The sequence below is a fragment of the Bos mutus genome, chromosome 24 (genome assembly GCF_027580195.1).
Source record: "Bos mutus isolate GX-2022 chromosome 24, NWIPB_WYAK_1.1, whole genome shotgun sequence".
NCBI lineage: Eukaryota > Metazoa > Chordata > Mammalia > Artiodactyla > Bovidae > Bos > Bos mutus.
Genome location: NC_091640.1, coordinates 56,877,109 through 56,895,821, shown reverse-complemented (window position 1 = coordinate 56,895,821; position 18,713 = coordinate 56,877,109).

Genomic DNA, 18,713 nt, shown 5'->3' with positions numbered 1-18,713 from the left:
GCCTGTCCGAAGGTACATTATATTAACAATACTAAATTTACTTTAGGACATTTACATAATAATAGATATTTCATTTTCTTCTTCATTTCTTTTGGGGGAAGATACACTGAGTTGATGGGATGAGTCTCCTAGTAAAGTCACTGCATTTTTTTTTCCCTTGGCTAATCTGTTCTCATAAATTGGGTATTTAATTCAAGGAACCCTAAGGTATGCAAGAAGAGAGGTCATTTGCTCAATCTCACGCCACTGTGTTTATCCAGAATACAGCTTGCACCGTGAGGGTGGGTCCCCGCCACTGCGCAGGCACAGCAGTGGGACATGCCCCCGCCCCAGAATGTACCTCGTGGGGCTGTGATCCTAGGACTCTGCTGTGTTCTTCCCTCCGCTCCGGGGCTGGGGCCTGTGGGAGGGGCGGGAGGAGGCGGGATGGGCAAGGAGCCCACTTCTCTGTTAGCCAGAGGGCAGAGCTTAAAGCTGGCGGCTGTAAGCAGGAACTCACACCTGTGTGCCTGTAGGCGAGTGCCGGTGTGTAAGCCTAGAGCCCTCGCCTGCATCCTCGGTATTGCATCTCTAAGGTCTTAAATCGGCCCGCGAAAGCCCTGCTGTCAGGATCCTGAAGATGGCCCATGAACATGCTTCCCCACATCGGGTGGAAATGGGAAATTCACTAAGATGTTACGAGCTGGAAAAAGAAAATTCTGAGTTGACCCTAAAACTAAAGCATCCTAAGTTAGGATCCTGCAGTTTCTGACTTAATATGGGAATCCTCAGAGGAAGACAAAAGCTAACCATTTCTTTCATTATTTCTAAAAACTATACAATTAAAATCCTTTCATCAAGGTTGTGCCCTGGACTTTGTAAATATCATTCTTGGGAATTTTGTTCTAATCGCCTAACAATTGAGATTCCATTGTAAGAAGCCCCATGAGTAACTTCTCCCAGTTCAGGCGGCTTTCTGCGACAATCAAATCTCTTTTTTTATTAGTAAAAGTTGGTATCATAAGGTTTCAGGATACATACATCAAATGAATTAAATCTGAACATGGAATGGCTCAAGAAACCTGAATTCTGCTTCAATCATTGCCAGCTGAAATATTTAATTGTGTCACAATGGACATGAGTTTGAGCAAACTCTGAGAGACAGGGACGGACAGGGAAGCCTGGCGTGCGGCAGCCCATGGGGTCTCCGCGGCGGACACCACTTAATGACTGAGCAACAATGATACCGAAGTGTGTGCGCACTTTCTCACATTCCTGGTTCATTCAAACAGTGGTGCCTGAAAACTTGATTTTGTTTTTTTTGCTAGATTTGTCCTGGTTGGACAGTGGAGTGTTATGACCAATATCAGATCTTTGCCTTGAAAGCATGCTTCTTTTTACAATGTCTTCAGGAAAGTGTAAAGTGTGGCAAGCTGCAAGGCACTGAGCTGAGTGGTGGGCACTGGCGGGCACTCCAAGAGGAGGAAGCTGATGCTGTCAATGTTCGCCGAAAGGCAATCATGGCAAGCAACAGCAGTGGGCACTCTTCAGCAGAACCGCGGCTCCCAGCGTGAGACGAGCCTCAGGAGGGCTCTGGGGAGTCGCTGCCTCCAGAGACCACATTCACAGTCTAGGCCCTCAGGAGGGGAGGAAGCAGGTTTGCATTTGCTGTGGAAATCTTACTAAGCCTTTCTACAGGAAAGTGGAAAACAAAGGCACCCGTGATAATGTTTCTTACAATATACTCTGTTGGTACCGGCTTAGTTACTTTTTGCTGAAATCATTAGCTTCCATTTTTAGCATAACTCCTGGCTAAATTAGTCTACAGTAAGCCATTAGGAGGGATGTTGGAATTAAAAACATTTTTGGAAAAAAGCCTGGCTTGAACCTTGGTGATAAGCTCTCTGGCAGGAGTGGCCAGCTCCCATTTCGGGTGGTTTGACAGCTGTCGTTCTGATGTTCCGGGCACCCCCTCAGTAGCCTGTTCTCGAAAGGAAAGTATCTAGGCTGGAGTTGCTCCTTCCACTCTCCCCAATGGGCTGAAGCTTTATCTTCCTGGTATTTTAAGAAATAATCACTTTACCCTGAGAATACAGGCGGTATTCTATATTTTTACCTTTTTCCTTGTTAAAAAAATTATAGATATATAGGCTTTCCAGGTGGCGCTAATGGTAAAGAACCTGCCTGCCAATGCAGGAGAGAAGATGTGGGTTCACGCCCTGGGTTGGGAAGATGCCTGGAGAAGGCACGCTGCTGCTGCTGCCAGGTCGCTTCAGTCGTGTCCGACTCTGTGTGACCCCATAGACGTCAGCCCACCAGGCTCTCCCGCCCCTGGGATTCTCCAGGCAAGAACACTGGAGTGGGTTGCCATTTCCTTCTCCAATGCGTGAAAGTGAAAAGTGAAAGTGAAGTCGCTTAGTCAGGTCCGACTCTTAGCGACCCCATGGACTGCAGCCTACCAGGCTCCTCCGTCCACGGGATTTTCCAGGCAGGAGTACTGGAGTGGGGTGCCATTGCCTTCTCTGGGAGAAGGCATGGCAACCCATCTAGTATCCTTGCCTGGAGAATCCCATGGACAGAGGAGCCTGGCAGGCTACAGTCCCTGGGGTCACAAAAGAGTCATACACGACTGAAGTGATTTAGCACCGCACAGCACGTGTATATATATATATTACTCACGGGATGGGATTGACTGCACAGGGATACACGCAGGGGTTTGTCAGCCAGTTGGTTAAAATTTCAGGTTGTTACAGAGCAGTCATTAAAAATGTTATATCTTGGGCTTCCCTGGTGGCTCAATGGTGAAGAATCCGGCTGCCAATGCAAGAGAGACAGATTGGATCCCTGACCCGGGAAGATCCCATGGGCTGAGGAGCAACTAAGCCCATGCAGCACAAGTACTGAGCCTCTGCCCTGGAGCCCAGAACCCCAACTCCTGAGCCCTCGCCTAGCGCCTGTCCTCCCCAGCAAGAGAAGCCTCCGGAAGGAGAAGCCTGCTCACCACAACTAGGGAGCAGCCCCCGCTCTCCACAACTAGAGAAAAGCCAGCACGGCCGCGAAGACCCGGCACAGCCAAAAGTAGTACAGATTTATTTAAAAGCATGTTAATATCTTACAGTAAATTATATTTTAAAAAATAACACTCAATAATCATTTCCCAATGACCTTACTATATTTTATCATCGTTTCTCTAGAGGTTATTTGCGTTTCTGACACCTCTGTGGTGAAGCTACTGTCTAATGATGAGCTACTTACCATTCTTTCCAGCTGACACCCTGTGGATAGCTTGAAATTGACTACAAGAGGGCTGTTTACACTGGAAATCAGCACATACAACAACGCAGGGCTTGCTTGTTTTGTTGCTCACCTAGACTTAGAGTGATGGAAAAAATGTTCGTGTGTTTTAAAAGGTGTCACGTCTGTAGCCGTTACAGTCATTGTGAATAGCACAAAACTTTGAGGAAATATCCTATTATGTGAAAAGTAGTATCTGATGTCTCCAAGTGAAATTATGTCACATTTGTATTACTCATTAATGTAAATAAAATCGTCAGCATTCATGTCAGAACTGTATAAGTTGGCTACAGATAAACATGGTTGTTGCTGTTTAGTTGCTCGGTTACATCCGACTCTTTGGGACCCCATGGACTGTAGCCCACCAGGCTCCTCTGTCTGTCGGGATTTCCCAGGCAAGAATACTGGAGTGGGTTGCCGTTCCCTTCTGCAGGGGATCTTCCCAACCAAGAGATGGAACCTGTGTCTCCTGCTTTGGAAGGTAGATTCTTTACCACTGTCCCACCAGGGAAGCACATATGCAAGAGCTTGATAAAAATCAACAAAAGCATTCTTTGAGAATTTATTGACTACATGGGATTTATAGGAAAGAGTATTATGTATTTTGTTATTGGCTGTAAATTGTGCATCCTATGGCTTTTATACTGGTGAAAGTTATTAATATAATAAATATCCACACATATACATAGATCATTTTTTCCAGATACCTGGTTGGTGACCATTTACCAAAACACTATTGCCTGAAAGGGAACTTTTCAGGATGATGGAGATGGTCTATGCGGGTCTCAAGGTTGCATTGTTCCCAGATTCGTTATATAGATCACTGTCTCTTTACAGTGGGAGCTACCCCGCGGTGACTGGAGATTTTAATGTTTTTAGTAAAATCCCAATTATGTCCAACAAATTCTCACAGACCTGTTGGTACTAAGAGAGGCCCTGAAGAGTGAAGCTTTCTCTCTCTCAATCAGCTGCGGCTGGAGGGGCGGATGGAGGCCTGATTTCCAGCATCAGAGGCCTGGGAAGCAGGGCTTCCTTCAACTTTCCAGGTCACTCGCCCGGAGGATCACAGGCTGCAGTGAGCGAAAGTGTCTGTTCAGGGAACACGTGCCGCGCTTCCCAAGGTCGCCCGTGGCTCCGAGTGCCTTTCTGTGGTCCGCTCCCCTGATGAGCCAGACCTCGTGGGGCCCGTGACCGCGGAGCGGATGAGACTAGCGCCCGGTCCAGGCCGCCTGATGGCCGCCCTGAGTATTCCCATCCTATCGCAGCCCTCCCATCACATTCTGGTGTCTCTGGTTTCACGTCTCCTATTTTTCCTGAAGCAAAGCCATCTCTTCTGAGGGTTGGGCTCTGCAGATGAGGAATGTCCTTCCTTTGTGTCTTTTTTTTTGTCAAGTCTGTGACACGAGGAGAAAAAAAAAAAAAACAAGCCTGGGTCAAATGGTGGATTCCAGCCTCTTCTATGCCTCCGAACTTGACTGAAATGGAGACCGCTGCTCCGGGCAGCCCCTTCACCCTTCCGCGCATCTGCGATGCTTTCAGCACCCCCGTTATCCTTTGCTGCAATCCCTTGATCCCTGGGAGCTGAGGATGTCTTCAGGGCTTTATGCCTGATCCGCTCCACATCCCCCGAAGGCCAAGTACCCAGCTGAGCTGTCACAGTGCTGCCGGGCAGAAAAGGTCGGTCTCGTCCCACCTTTATCCGGAGAGCGGACGGTCCCTTCTGGCGCATGCGCAGATACGTGCGGGCAGCTAGGTAACCCAAGGTACCCTTCGAGGGTAGGGGCATCCCTGTACAGACAATCCTCAAAGAAATGTAAATGGATTCCCCCAGACTAGCAATGTGCCCTGCTGAATGCTTCTGCCCGTTATCTCTGTCTGCATCAGCACCATCTGGACCAAATTATTTCCTGATCAGGTTTCACTCCCCGCTGAGTCCTCCACAAGTGCAGAAAAGAGCCAGGCTGGTTCAGGAAGCACCCCTGGAGGTGGCCCCAGGACTGGGAGCCAGAGCAGGGACCAGCGAGCCCCTTCGCCACCCTCCCCCCCACCCAAGGACATTTGGAGGAGGGGGACCTCGGGTCAAGGCGGTGGAGTTGTCCTGGACCGAGCACCTAAGTGGCTCTTCTTGTTTCAAACATCACTTGGGTCCATCAAGTTTGGGGATTTTAAAAAATGCCTTAGATGGCCTTTCTTTGACTGTTTCCTCTTGCTTGGATCCTTTTCAAATTAAGTGGCCACAAGGAGGGTGGAGAGGAGGCAAATTGGCAGGTTTGTAAATATGCAAGTTTTCTGAATTGTGACATCATTTCAAAACAACCTTCATATCCTGCATTAGTCTCTGCAGGCATAATCGTGTTTACAGCAAGAGTCCGGATAGTCGAACTTCATTTCCATTATATGTATTTCTAGTTCTAAGACCACTCAGCCCTGTGCTGGACACTTAACAACTGGCTTTCTGGGAGGGAATAGGTCCTGCAATGTTCAGGGTTTGCGGGTTTCCATGGTGTAAATATGTCCACCTCGGCCAATTCCTGAGCTACCTTTGTGATGTCACTGATGGCAGAGTTGGGAAGAGATGCTAGTAATTGGCTTCGGTGAGCATAGGCCAGCTCCATCACACTGCTGACTCCATTCCTTTTGGGAGACTTTGCTGACCATGTATCCTGGAATGGTCCCCTACCACATACTCCCTTCATGTCCAGAGCAGAGCAGAATTCTGGAAAACTCAAGCACCCATGCGGGGAAAAGTCAAAACAGGAATGAGACAGGTTACTCTGAAAGCCAAGGAGGCAGCAGCTGGAGCTGCGGCACCCTCATGGACAGGAGGGTTTGGAGCACCAGGCCGGTAGACCACAGCCTGGGCAACCCTCCTCCAGTGAGGCCTGGCTGCTGCCCGCTGAGGGGCAAAGGGAGGCTCTGGGCTGTTTGTATTTTTCTCTTTAATTTCTTTATATGTTTGGAAATCTGCAGAATTTGAAAACAACTGCCCTGTCCACCCAGAAAGACTGCTCTGAAGGTCCGCTGAGACAATGTGTGCAAAACCATGCTGTAGACCAGAAGGGCTTTGCATGTGAACTGGGCTAAGTTAACGAACATCTATGAACAACTGGACATAGTGCTTAGTTGTTCAGTCCTGTCTGAACTTTTTGTGACCCCATGGACTGTAGCCCACTAGGCCCCTGTGTCCATGGGGATTCTCCAGGCAAGAATAGTGGAGTGGGTTGCCATGCCCTCCCTCCAAGGGACTGGACATGGTACTTGAGTCATTTTTAAAATTTTATTTAACATTGTTATTTTTTGGTCATGCTGCATGGCTTATGGAATCTTAGTTCCCTGACCAGGGATTGAACCCAGGCCCTTGGCAGTGAAAGTTCCTAACCACTGGACTGCCAAGGAATTAATTCCCTTGAGTCATCATTTTTAAACGATATTTCCTATCATAAAACTTTAAGAAATTAGAAGGAGAAATAAAAGGGAAAGAATCGCTCATATTCCTATGGCACTTAATGAATCTCATCCCATGTATTTTATGCATATTTATGTTATGTACTTTAAACTTCTAAAAAATACTCGTGTTTCTACTCTTCTATGCTCATTACTCATTGAACACTATCTCATGGACAAATTTTATCTGTCATTACCTATCCTTTTACAGTATAGTTTTAAGTGGCTATACAATATTATGCTGTATGAATTTGTATTGTAATTTGCTTACCACCTGTTTATTATTGGAAATTATTATTTTCACTTTTTGCTTATATTTGATAAATAGCCTTATAGACAAAAAAAAAATCTTTGGGCATATCCTCAATTATTTCCATAGGAAAAATCCCTAGAAGTGGGTTTTCTGGATCAAAGGATATTTTTGCAAATTTTTAAAGAGGATTAAAGGAGATCACATGCATAATGTATTTAGTAAGGGGCAGTGCTTGGTGTATGTGTTAAAGACTCAGTGTATGGTTGCTATTATTGACTTGGGTTACTTGTTTGGTTAGCAGATGACGGCTGGCTGTCTTGTACTCAGTGTGACTTTATTCTGGGAGGTAGAATTTCACTGTGTTGTTTTTTCATGGAGATGTGATGTCAGAACGAACGTTATCCTTGAAGTTCAGAGCCCTCGCAGAACCTTTTTTAGGAATCGGGGATCAGTTTTCTCGTCCTGCCTTTCATGTTCCTTCTCGCTTCTACTTTTTGGTCACGTGCCCTGAGAAGGTCATGGGTAGAGGGAGAAGAGACAGACAATAAAGTTATTAGTCCTTCTTCATCACTAACTTTGCAAAGAGTTTGAATGTTGGAAGAAAACTGAGTTTCGGGTTGAAACAACTTGGGGGATTACGTGTGCATTTCACTTACCTGGTGGCTCAGATGGTAAAGCATCTGCCTGCAATGCAGGAGACCCAGCTTCGATTCCTGGGTCAGGAAGATCCCCTGGAGAAGGAAATGGCACCCCACTCCAGCACTCTTGCCTGGAAAATCCCATGGATGGAGGAGCCTGATAGACTACAGTCCATGGGGTCTCAAAGAGTCGGACACGACTGAGCGACTTCACTTTTTTTTCACTTTATGGTTCTGCAGTTACCTGAGTGGAGCTGCGCATGTCCTGCACGCCCACCTGTCCCCGCGTGGCTCTGAGCCAGCTCTCAGAGGGCAGCACCGTCCATCAGAGCTGGGTTGGGCCTCCAACTCAGGTAACCTCAGCACTTACACAATTGTCCCTTTAAGAAAGGTCAGCAGGGAGCGTGTTCCTGCCTGTTTCTACGCTTCCGAAGGTTTTCATGTCCACGCTAACCCACTGAGGCCCTGGGCCAAGACCAAGTCGCCCATCAACACTGTAGAGTAACCGTGTTATAAAACGTGGGAGACGCACAAAGGGCAGTTCCCTGAAGTGACCAGCCTGCTGGGAGGGGACATTGGCTAAAAGGAGATTTCCCACTTGGAGACAGTGTGATGTCAAGTGCCCAGCTGGGGAGCCCCTTTATCCGCATGGGCTCAGAGCTTGGCGGGGGAAGGAAATCTGACCTGGCTTCAAATCCCACCTACAACTGTTAATTTATTTGGTTATCTATTAGCAGTCTCCTGGCAGCTTACTTTTATGTTTAAAATTAAGTGCTTGATTGATTATTTTCTAGAACAGTGATGGGCTGTTGTTTTATACTTAAGCCAACCCATTAGTGGGCTCTCTCATTACTGATCTCTTTCCTTCCTTTCTTGGTTCATCGAGTGTGTGTGTGTGTGTGTGTGTGTGTGTGTGTGTGTGTGTACCTGAAGGTTGGGAGAGTTGGAGGAAAGGTGTCTTTGTTCTGAAATTGGAGGAAACTTGGACTTGTATATATTCCCCAAACTCTACATCCACAAGGATTTTCCAACCTCCAAGGATTAATTCTTGGCATGATTCACAGACAGAGTCCCACAGAATTTGCTATTATGCTGATTTCATTTTATTAAAAATCTTAACATAAGCTTTTATTAAAAAAAACAAACTCTCTCCTTTTATCTGCTTTGGAGGCATCCTCAAATATTTGTCTTTCCAAGGTTTGTGTCTGATGATTGGGACTATTCTTTTTTTAATTGTGTTTATTAAATATTAAATAGGTACTAAAAATAATTGTAAGACAGAACTTCCTGACTCTTGTGCTCAGGCAGGTTTCTCAGTGGTCTGGCTGCCTACTGGCCCTGCCGCCCTTGGGATGGACAGAGGTGACCTACACTGGCCTGACCTCCCAGGACATTCATCTCTGGCCATCAGAACAGCACTGTTCCAGGATTCTTTAAACTGCCTACATTTGGGGCAGATGGTCCTTCTGATTTATAGATGAGAAGAGTAGGAACAGGGAATGATGATTCAATCCATCAGCCCTACCTGCTGGTTTGCCGGTCCCAGATCCATCTTAGAAGGACATCCAGTTCCTTTCATCTTATAACCCCAGGGTTCCTTGTGAATAAACCCGCAATCTGTGCCATGGATCATAATTTATGTAAAAGTGTGTTCCTAAATATCTCTATGGAGGTGGGTTTTGTAAATCTAATTACATTTAACATGTATTTGAAAGGTAAAAGAAAATAAAGGAAACCATCGACGAAGTAAAGAATCTTTCTCTAACACACTCGAGCCTTGGCTAATTTGTAAATCTAGATTTTGGACTCAGGCTAGAACATGTCTGGGGTCTGTTGCCAAGTTTTACTGGGAAAGAAACTGGCCCTCATTAGGCAAAAATGGATGGAATAATAGTACCAAAAAACCCATCATTAGAAGCTTTGTAATGGTAAAGGGCTTGAGGAGGGCGGGTTGGAGTCTGGACTGGGAGGTGGTGTGAATTTACCAGATGGCCTTTCAGCTCCCAGCCCTCCCATGAGAATGGAGATTTCAGTTTGACAGGACCAGGTTGTTGGCCTTAGAAGCCTAAGTAACTAATCTGGCTTCATGAGAAGGACTAGGATGCTGCAGACAGATGGGATCTGGATCCACATCCCCTAAAAAGGCACACAACTCTTCTGAGAGGAAATCTTTATTCTGTCTCATTCTCCAGGGCTACTGTAGCAATGTACCTCAAACTCCGTGGCATGAAAAGCCCAGAAATTTATTCTGTCCCGGTTTGGAAAGCAAGTCCAAAATGAAGGTGTTTGCAGAGCTGTTTTCCCTCTGAAGGCTCTAGGGAAAGCCCTTCCTTGCCTTTTCCAGCTTCTGGGAGCACCAGGCATTCCTCACTTGGGGAGGCCTCACTGCGATCTCTGCCTCCACTTTCCCACAGCTTCTCCTCTGCGTCTGCATCTTCTCTTCCATCTCTGAGAAGGAGGTGTGTCATTGGATTGAGAGCCCAGCAGGATAATCCGGGGTAATCTCAATTTAAGATCCTTAATTATATCTGCAGAGACCCTTTTTCCAAAATAGATCACATCCCAGGTTCTGCGGTTTAAGCCATATACATGTTTTAGGAGGATACCTTTCAACCCCCTGCTTCCCTGGTGGCTCAGATGGTAAAGAATCCGCCTGCAATGCGGGAGACCCAGGTTTGATCCCTGGCTTGGGAAGATCCCCTGAAGAAGGGAAAGGCTACCCACTCTAGGACTCTGGGCTGGAGAATCCCATGGACAGAGGAGCCTGGCAGGCTACAGTCCATGGGGTCGCAGAGGCGGACATGACTCGGCAACTTTGACTTTACTTTCACTTTCAACCCCCTGCACCTGCTCGGCTTGCCTTTCCCCGAAACCACTCCCACTCATGCCTGAGGATCTGAGATGCTGCCATCTGCTTATAAGGCAGCATGGTAGGGTCAGAGCATAGAAATGCAGTCTCAGGACTGGGGTGGGTGGTTACGAGCATGACCAGGAACCCAGCCCTGGCTCCCCATGTATCAGATATGAGACCTGAGTAATCAAACCTCTCAAAACGCTGCCTCCTCACCTCTCAGATGAGAGTAATACCTACCAGCCGCCTGTTGCAGAGATGAACTGAGATGACACATAAAACACAAATGCTCTGGACCAGACTGACCACTCACCACGGTAACCATTATTATGGGCGGGGTTGGAGAAACCTGAGCTTCCATCCTGCCTGGTCCCAGCTAGCCACGCAACCTCTGGTGGTCCTGCCCTGAGTGTCTACGAAGCAGATAAAGATGGGGTGCTCTGACCAAGTGAAGCCCAGCCTTTTCCAGTTACAGCAGCCTTGAACCCTCAACCCAGCAGAAACTGCCCCACCAGAGCACTCCGGGGCTTTGGTAACTCTCAATTTTGACCAGCTTTAGTAGAGTTCCTATATAATCTTAAACTAGGCTTCTAAAAGAGCATGGAAAATTTGGCGGCCCATTAAAAAAAATAATGTTTGATGCTCAGTTATCCTTTGGAAAATGGTTTGAGTGGGCTGTACTTCACTTTCCCTGAGAAGGAAACAGCTCATGGGATTCCTGAGTTAAAGAATAGGATTAGAGGACTTCCCAGGTCATCCAGTGGTTAAGAGTTCGCCTGCCAATGCAGGGGACACAGTTCAGTCCCTGGTCTGGAAGATCCCACATGCATGGGGCGACTAAGCCCTGAAAACTGAGCACCTAGAGCCTGTGCTCCGCAGCAAGAGAAGCCACCACAGTGAGAAGCCTGCGTGCTCAGAGAGGAGCCCCCGCTCTCCACAACTAGAGAAAGCGTGTACGGAGCAACAAAGACCCAACACAGCCAAAGATAAATAAATAAATTTACTTTTCAAAAAGAGTAGGGATAGAGAGCCAGCTCTTTAGTCCATCCTCCTATGTTGGGGTAAGATTGTCCAGGAACAGAGGAATTATGACAGTTTTGAGGTTGTCCTGGGCCCTGGACAGAGCCTGTGCTCAGCAGGCCCTTGGGAGGCACAAATGCGATTGCAAATTTACAGATGAAGAAATCCAAGCTCAGAGAGATGAGGTAGCCTGGGCAAGGTCACACAGCGCTGGTCTTCCAACTCACAGGCCAGGACTCTTTCTTTCTAGGGTTCTTATTCCATCTGAAATTGCTTTTGGGGACTGCTCTGGTGGTCCAGATGCCAAAGCCTTTGACTGTGTGGATCACAATAACCTGTGGAAAATTCTGAAAGAGATGGGAATACCAGAACACCTGACCTGCCTCTTGAGAAATCTGTATGCAGATCAGGAAGCAACAGCTAGAACTGGACATGGAACAGACTGGTTCCAAATAGGAAAAGGAGTATGTCAAGGCTGTATATTGTCACCGTGTTTATTAAACTTATATGTAGAGTACATCATGAGAAACACTGGACTGGAAGAAACATAAGCTGGAATCAAGATTGCTGGGAGAAATAGCAATAACCTCAGATATGTAGATGACACCACCCTTATGGCAGAAAGTGAAGAGGAACTAAAAAGCCTCTTGATGAAGGTGAAAGAGGAGAGTGAAAAAGTAGGCTTACAGCTCAACATTCAGAAAACGAAGATCATGGCATCTGGTCCCATCACTTCATGGGAAATAGATGGGGAAACAGTGGAAACAGTGTCAGACTATATTTTTTGGGGCTCCAAAATCACTGCAGATGGTGACTGCAGCCATGAAATTAAAAGACGCATACTCCTTGGAAGGAAAGTTATGTCCAACCTAGATAGCATATTCAAAAGCAGAGACATTACTTTGCCAACAAAAGTCCGTCTGGTCAAGGCTATTGTTTTTCCTGTGGTCATGTATGGATGTGAGAGTTGGACTGTGAAGAAGGCTGAGAATTGATGCTTTTGAACTGTGGTGTTGGAGAAGACTCTTGAGAGTCCCTTGGACTGCAAGGAGATCCAACCAGTCCATTCTGAAGGAGATCAGCCCTGGGATTTCTTTGGAGGGAATGATGCTGAAGCTGAAACTCCAGTACTTTGGCCACCTCATGCGAAGAGTTGACTCACTGGAAAAGACTCTGATACTGGGAGGGATTGGGGGCAGGAGGAGAAGGGGACGACAGAGGATGAGATGGCTGGATGGCATCACTGACTCGATGGATGTGAGTCTGAGTGAACTCCGGGAGTTGGTGATGGACAGGGAGGCCTGGCGTGCTGCGATTCATGGCGTTGCGAAGAGTCGGACACGACTGAGCAACTGAACTGAACTAACTGAACTGGAGGTCCAGAGGGCTTCCCAGGTGGCACAGTGGTAAAGAACCCACCTGCCAATGCAGGAGACACAAGAGACACGAGTTCAACCCCTGGGTTGGGAAGATCCCCTGGAACAGGAGATGGCAACCCCCTCCAGTATTCTTGCCTGAAAAATCCTGGAGACAGAGGAACCTGGTGGGCTACAGTCCATGGTGTCATAGAGAGTCAGACACAACTGAGCGACTGAGCACACACATACTGGTGGTCCAGAGACTAAGACGCGCTTATCCCAATGCAGGGGGCCAGGTTCAATCCCTGGTCGGGGAACTAGATCCCACACGCTGCAACCAAGACCTGGCACAGCCAAACAATTAAGAAAAAAAAAGAAATTGCTTTTGGGTCCAATTGTTCAGAACACATTTTTATTCAATACAATTGTGCTCCTGTTCAGATATAATTAAAAACATAGTCACACCTCCCGGGGCATTGACTGTTGGATGAGAAGTTGAAAGAGAAGGAGGAGACTGGATGAGATACAGTGGAGAGGAAATTTCTTCCAAATGGAGAGTATGCAATGAGGACCTACATGATCCTATATAATGTTTCTGTGTCACTACAGAGGAGAACATGTGTTCTATTTGCAAACCGAATCTTCATTTAAAAGGATAAGGCACATCTATTGCCCCCACCCCACGGTCTGGCCTCCCAACAGAACTTTTACTGGGCAACGTGCTCAAGATCTGTTTTGCAGCACCAGTGTCTGCTCTGGCTATGCTAGATACACATACTTAGATGTTTATTTTTTTAAAGAAATTAAGCTTCTTTGGTAATGAATGATGGGAGCAACTCCTATTCAGCTCCTGAACTATTCGAATTGTATTTCTCATCGGTTCAGAAATTAGTCTGACCTTTGCCCGGGGGCATGTGTACCAGGTATTAAGGGCTGATGAGGGACAATCTGTGGTATGGGAGGTGACATCTGTTCGGCAGAACACGACCTGCTTTGCGGGGCAGCCTCTCACCTATCTGACAAGTCCTCGTCGTCTTGTGGGCTGTCTGCTTCACTGCCTCTCAGCCGTCTCTGAGGGTGGTTCTAGTGGCCGAGGAGAAAACCCTTGGCCTCTGATGGGCCTCACACATCTGTCCATGGTGGGCTTTGCCACTGGGCAAACCATCAGAAAGGGAAATGCTTGATTTTCAAGTGGCGGACGAGTACTGACCAGCGTGTGTGTGTGTGTGTGTGTGTGTGCATGTGCATGCATCTGATGGGGGCAGGAGGAGGGGAGGTAACCAATTTCTAAATGACATCTTGCAAATCCACGCATTCTGGGCCCGTCGTAAACTCCTTTTTTTGCTCTTCTCAAGCTTTGATTTATGTGTTCGGATCAGGGGATTTGTGTCCCTTCTTGTGATTCTAAGTTTGGATTTAGCAAGACGCCCCCGTGAAAATGTCCGGTGATTTGCACGCTCTGGGCTGATTGAGTTGCATTCTTCAGATGACCATTTTTAGATGGATTGTCTCTGTGGGCCTGTGTCCTTTTGTTTTCTGGGGTTCAGAGGTTACATCAAAAACCTCCCTGCCTGCTGCCTGATGTGACCTTTGAACTGCGAAGGGCACAAGATCACAAGGCCATAAAATCAGGCACAGACACGAAAGGTGCCATGCCAAGCGTCCTGCGAGAACGTGGAGTTTGGGGCCAGACCCCACGATTCCGGGTGGAGCCGTACGGAGACCGCAAAAGGGCAGGGGGCACCGCACATCTGAATCTCAGTCCAAAGCCAGGAAGGATGAGAGCGCCCTGGGGGATGGACATTATGCAAATTGCTGGAAATGTCAGCTGCATCTTTCTCAGCCATTTCTGGAAGGACAGCCCCAAGAGCATGCACCGGGCTCCGTCTGCAGCCTGCTGGGTGTGAGATGTTATTTTTTTAACTGTGTCACCTTAGTCAGGGTTCACTTTTCTGTGTGACTGCCCTGGGCAGCAGGAAGGGGACAGGAAGCTATCAGGAGAGGGTCTCTATGCTGGCACTCAGTGTTCATAGTCTTAGGAAGGACCTCGAAGTGAGGCTGAAATCTGAGAACCGCAGCCTGCCCGGAGTGGAAGGAAGAAGTCTATATTAGCTGTTGGTTTTTTTGTTGTTGTTGTGTCTTTTTTTAAAGGGGAAGAAGCATTGGCTCAGTGTCCAACCTTCCCAGGAGTCTGTCATTATGAAGGGGAAAAAATCCATTTGGAATAATGATAAAGGTCTCCATGTGGCTGGCTAGCATTTCAGGGCAAACCAAAACAAACATGCAAGGGAAATGCAGTGCAGCCCTTCATGGGCCCAGATGGAGAGGGAGGGCTCAGGTTCCCTGACATCAAATAAATTATCCAGATATTCTAAAACCATAAATGGGCTGCTGATACTGATTTCTGCCGAGCTTTCCAAGGTCTTTCAAAAACGCACGTGAGGAGTGCTTCCACTCTGGAGTGGTGTAAGGAAATGGAGCAGAGCAGAAGGAAGGACCTGAGTGCAGCCTGGTTTAAAGCTGACAGCTGCAGATAAGCTGCTGTAGCGGGGAAGCCTGTAAACAGGGTCAGAAGGTGGGGCTGCCTTTAGAGAGAGGTCACAGTCCACTCCGGGTTGTACAGAGGGGAACACTGAGCCCCATGACCAGGGGGACCCTGAGACATCAGTTCCCAGATGTTCCCAGAGGTTGCTCTCACACCCAAACCCAGTGGAAGAAAAGGATTGGTTTTTTAAAAACTTTTTATTTTGTATTGGGGTATAGCCGATTAACAATGTTGTGATAGTTTCAGGTGGACAGCAAAGGACTCAGCTGTACACGTACATGCCTCCATTCTCCCCCAGAACCTCCTCCCCATCCAGGCTGCCACATGACGCTGAGCAGAGTTCCACGTGCTATGCAGTAGGTGTCTGTTGGTTACCCATGTTAAACACAGCCGTGTGTGCCTGTCCATCCCCAACTCCCTATCTCAGGAAAAGGACATCTTTAAAGGCACAGAATGGACATGAGTCTGAGCAAACTCCGGGAGATGGTGATGGACAGGGAAGCTTGGCATGCTGCAGTCCATGGGGTCTCAGAGAGTCGGCCACGACTGAGCGACTGATGAGCAATAACAAAGGAGCAGAAATGAGTGGAAATCTGAGCTCCCCCCAGCCTCGGGGGCGCAGAAAGGGACTCTCCTGGCCTGAAACTCTGCGTGGGGGCTGTGGGTTTGAAGGCGGCAGAGGGCCAGGCAGACATTTGAGAATTTTAGACTAAATACTTGCGAGTCAGCTGCAGCTGAGGGAGGAGGGGCCCAGGAAGGGAGACGAGGAGGAGGATAGGGGGCCTGGGGGCCGCCAGGGGGCACCGGAGGGGCTCAGAGGGGAGACGGCTGAAGCTAGGGCAGCGGGTTCTTCTCAAGCTGGACAGGGACTTGCTGTGGGCACAGAACACAGGAAGGACGTTTTCTCTGGAACAACAAGGTGTTACACTTACTGCAGGGCCTGGGTGTTTAGGGATTAGCTCCTGGGCAGAGCCCAGCCACTGGACCAAAAACTCTCATCTGTCTCTGTCCCTTAGAGCAGCTGTTCTGAGATGACTGTGTTTGGGGTATTTGATGCCCCAAGGCTTTTCCGGTGACTCAGTGGTAAAGAGTTCACCTGCCAATGCGGGAGATGCAGGTTCAATCTCCGAGTTGGGAAGATTTCCCTGGAGAAGGAAATGGCAACCCCCTCCAGTATTCTTGCCTGGGAAATCCCACGGACAGAGGCGCCTGGTGGGCTCCTCTGACAGCCCAAGGGGTCGCAAAAGAGTCGGACACAACTTAGGGACTAAACCACAACCACCAACGATGCTTAGGTGTCTTTGAAGGGTGGTGTCTGCCCAGGGATGAGACCAGATCTCCTGACATGGGGTCTATGGGAGGTTCCCTGTGCTTTCTTGGATTTAGACCAGGGGCAGTTCAAGTGCCCAAGTGTCCCTGTTTGCCTGAGACAGAAAGAAGTCACCCTGGCGGGGAGGGGGATCAACCCCAAGGCTGTCGGAGGGGAATGAAGGGAGGACGATTTCCCCTGAGGAGAGCGACGGGAGGCGGGTGGGGAGACTCGGGGAACAGTCTCCTCTTCCACCACGCGGCGGGGAAGGTGCTCCTTCAAGTTCCCGCACAGCTGGTCACCGTGGTCTGGGAGCTTTGCCGTGCGTGGCCTGCCTTCTCCACTGTTTGAAGCCCACCTTTCCTCAAAAGACCCGGTTAAACTGCCCCACCTGCCGGAAGTCTTCCTGGACCAGCCAGCCCATAGTGATCGTTCATTTCCGATCACGTGGGGCACCGTTCATTCAACGTGCATCGTGCTTGGATTCCTACCATCAGTTAAATAGACCGCATGCGGGCACAGGTATATCTGTGTGTGTTTATCTACTTTGACATTTAAGCTCCTTCTGCGACCTAATTAAAGGCTCCTCCAGAGCAGGACATTCATCTTTCCTCTCATTCACCCTGCTCTCTAAAAATACTTCTTGGTTAATTGACATGTTGACATCTTAGGTGCACCATACATCTTCCTTGGATGGACAGTCGTTTTATTAGAAGCTCAGCAAGAGAGCAGTGACTAGAAGCCCTCTCTAGCTTCCCCACTGCAGTGCTCCACGAGCCGGGGGATGTGAGGAGCAGTACAGTCCCATGGCATTCCCACACAGTGGAGCTCTCGGAGGGTCTGTAGGAGCGTTTTGATGGGGGTACAGGGTGAATCAGACTGTAAATGGGGGCTCTGACACCTGGCCCCACTCTCAGGGATTCTGATGTAAGTGATCTGAGTTGGGACTGACCTTGTTACATTTCTCACAAGTTCCCCAAAGGACTCTCATGTGCAGTTGGGGTTGGGTATTGCCGGTTTGTATGGGGAAGGAAGACTGTCTCCTCAGTCCTGTGTATGTTTACCTGTTATAGTTTGTACCCACACAGGTCTGCTGTCTCTGAGTCATAATTTCGAGCTGGTAGAAAAGGACATTTGACTGGCTCAGCTTGGTGATTGGGGTCCACCTTGGTCCAGTTAGCCACGATGAGGGTGGCACTGGTCGTGATAACGTCATGAATCACCAGCCAGGCTCCTGCTGCTCCTTTCAATTCAGTCTGTTTCCCGAGAGTTTGAGGTTGTGAGCTGGGCAGACACCCCCAGAGATGACTGGTACACCCTGTGCCATTGTGGAATTGAGCTTCCCTGCAGTTATTTTGAGGTCTGAGAGCTCTTCAAGGGTAGAGCCTGTCATTTTGGGAAGTCCAGTGTCCTGATCATCTTTTTTCTTTTCTATATAGTATGATGCTTTGACATCTTGGGACCTTGCAGATTGGGAAAAACTGCCCCTCCCGTGTTCATTCCTAGAGCTAGCGAATAATGGTCTGCAAGCCCACCCTGGATGTGCAAACCACCAACCCCAAGTTCATGCACCCCACCCGCTTGCTTTCATCAGGCTCTGCTGCAAATCGGGGACATTCTCCTCCTGTCCAAATCACCCCAAGGCTGGGTACCAGAGAACAGGGGACCGCCTTTGTAGCCCAAAGCCTGGGGAAGCTCTGCAGACTGTCTAATGCCAAGCTTCCTCAACCTCACCCATCCCTCCCCGTGAAAACCGTCAATAAGATGTTGGTCCTTGCTTGCCCCTCACTCCTGCCTCCTGACTGACCCCAGTGCTTCTCCGTGAGGCCTGTACCCCGTGGCACGGTGCACCCTCCTCCTGGGAGCTGTAAGTATCAAGCCATCTTTTCGTTTTCATGTTTGCGTTCAGCCGTATAACACCCGTGCAGAGCCTCGTACGGAGCATGTTTAGCTTCCAGAAAGTTCCTGTGTCCTCTGTGTGCCTTCAAAGTCACCACCCGCCCACCCACCCCTATTCTGACC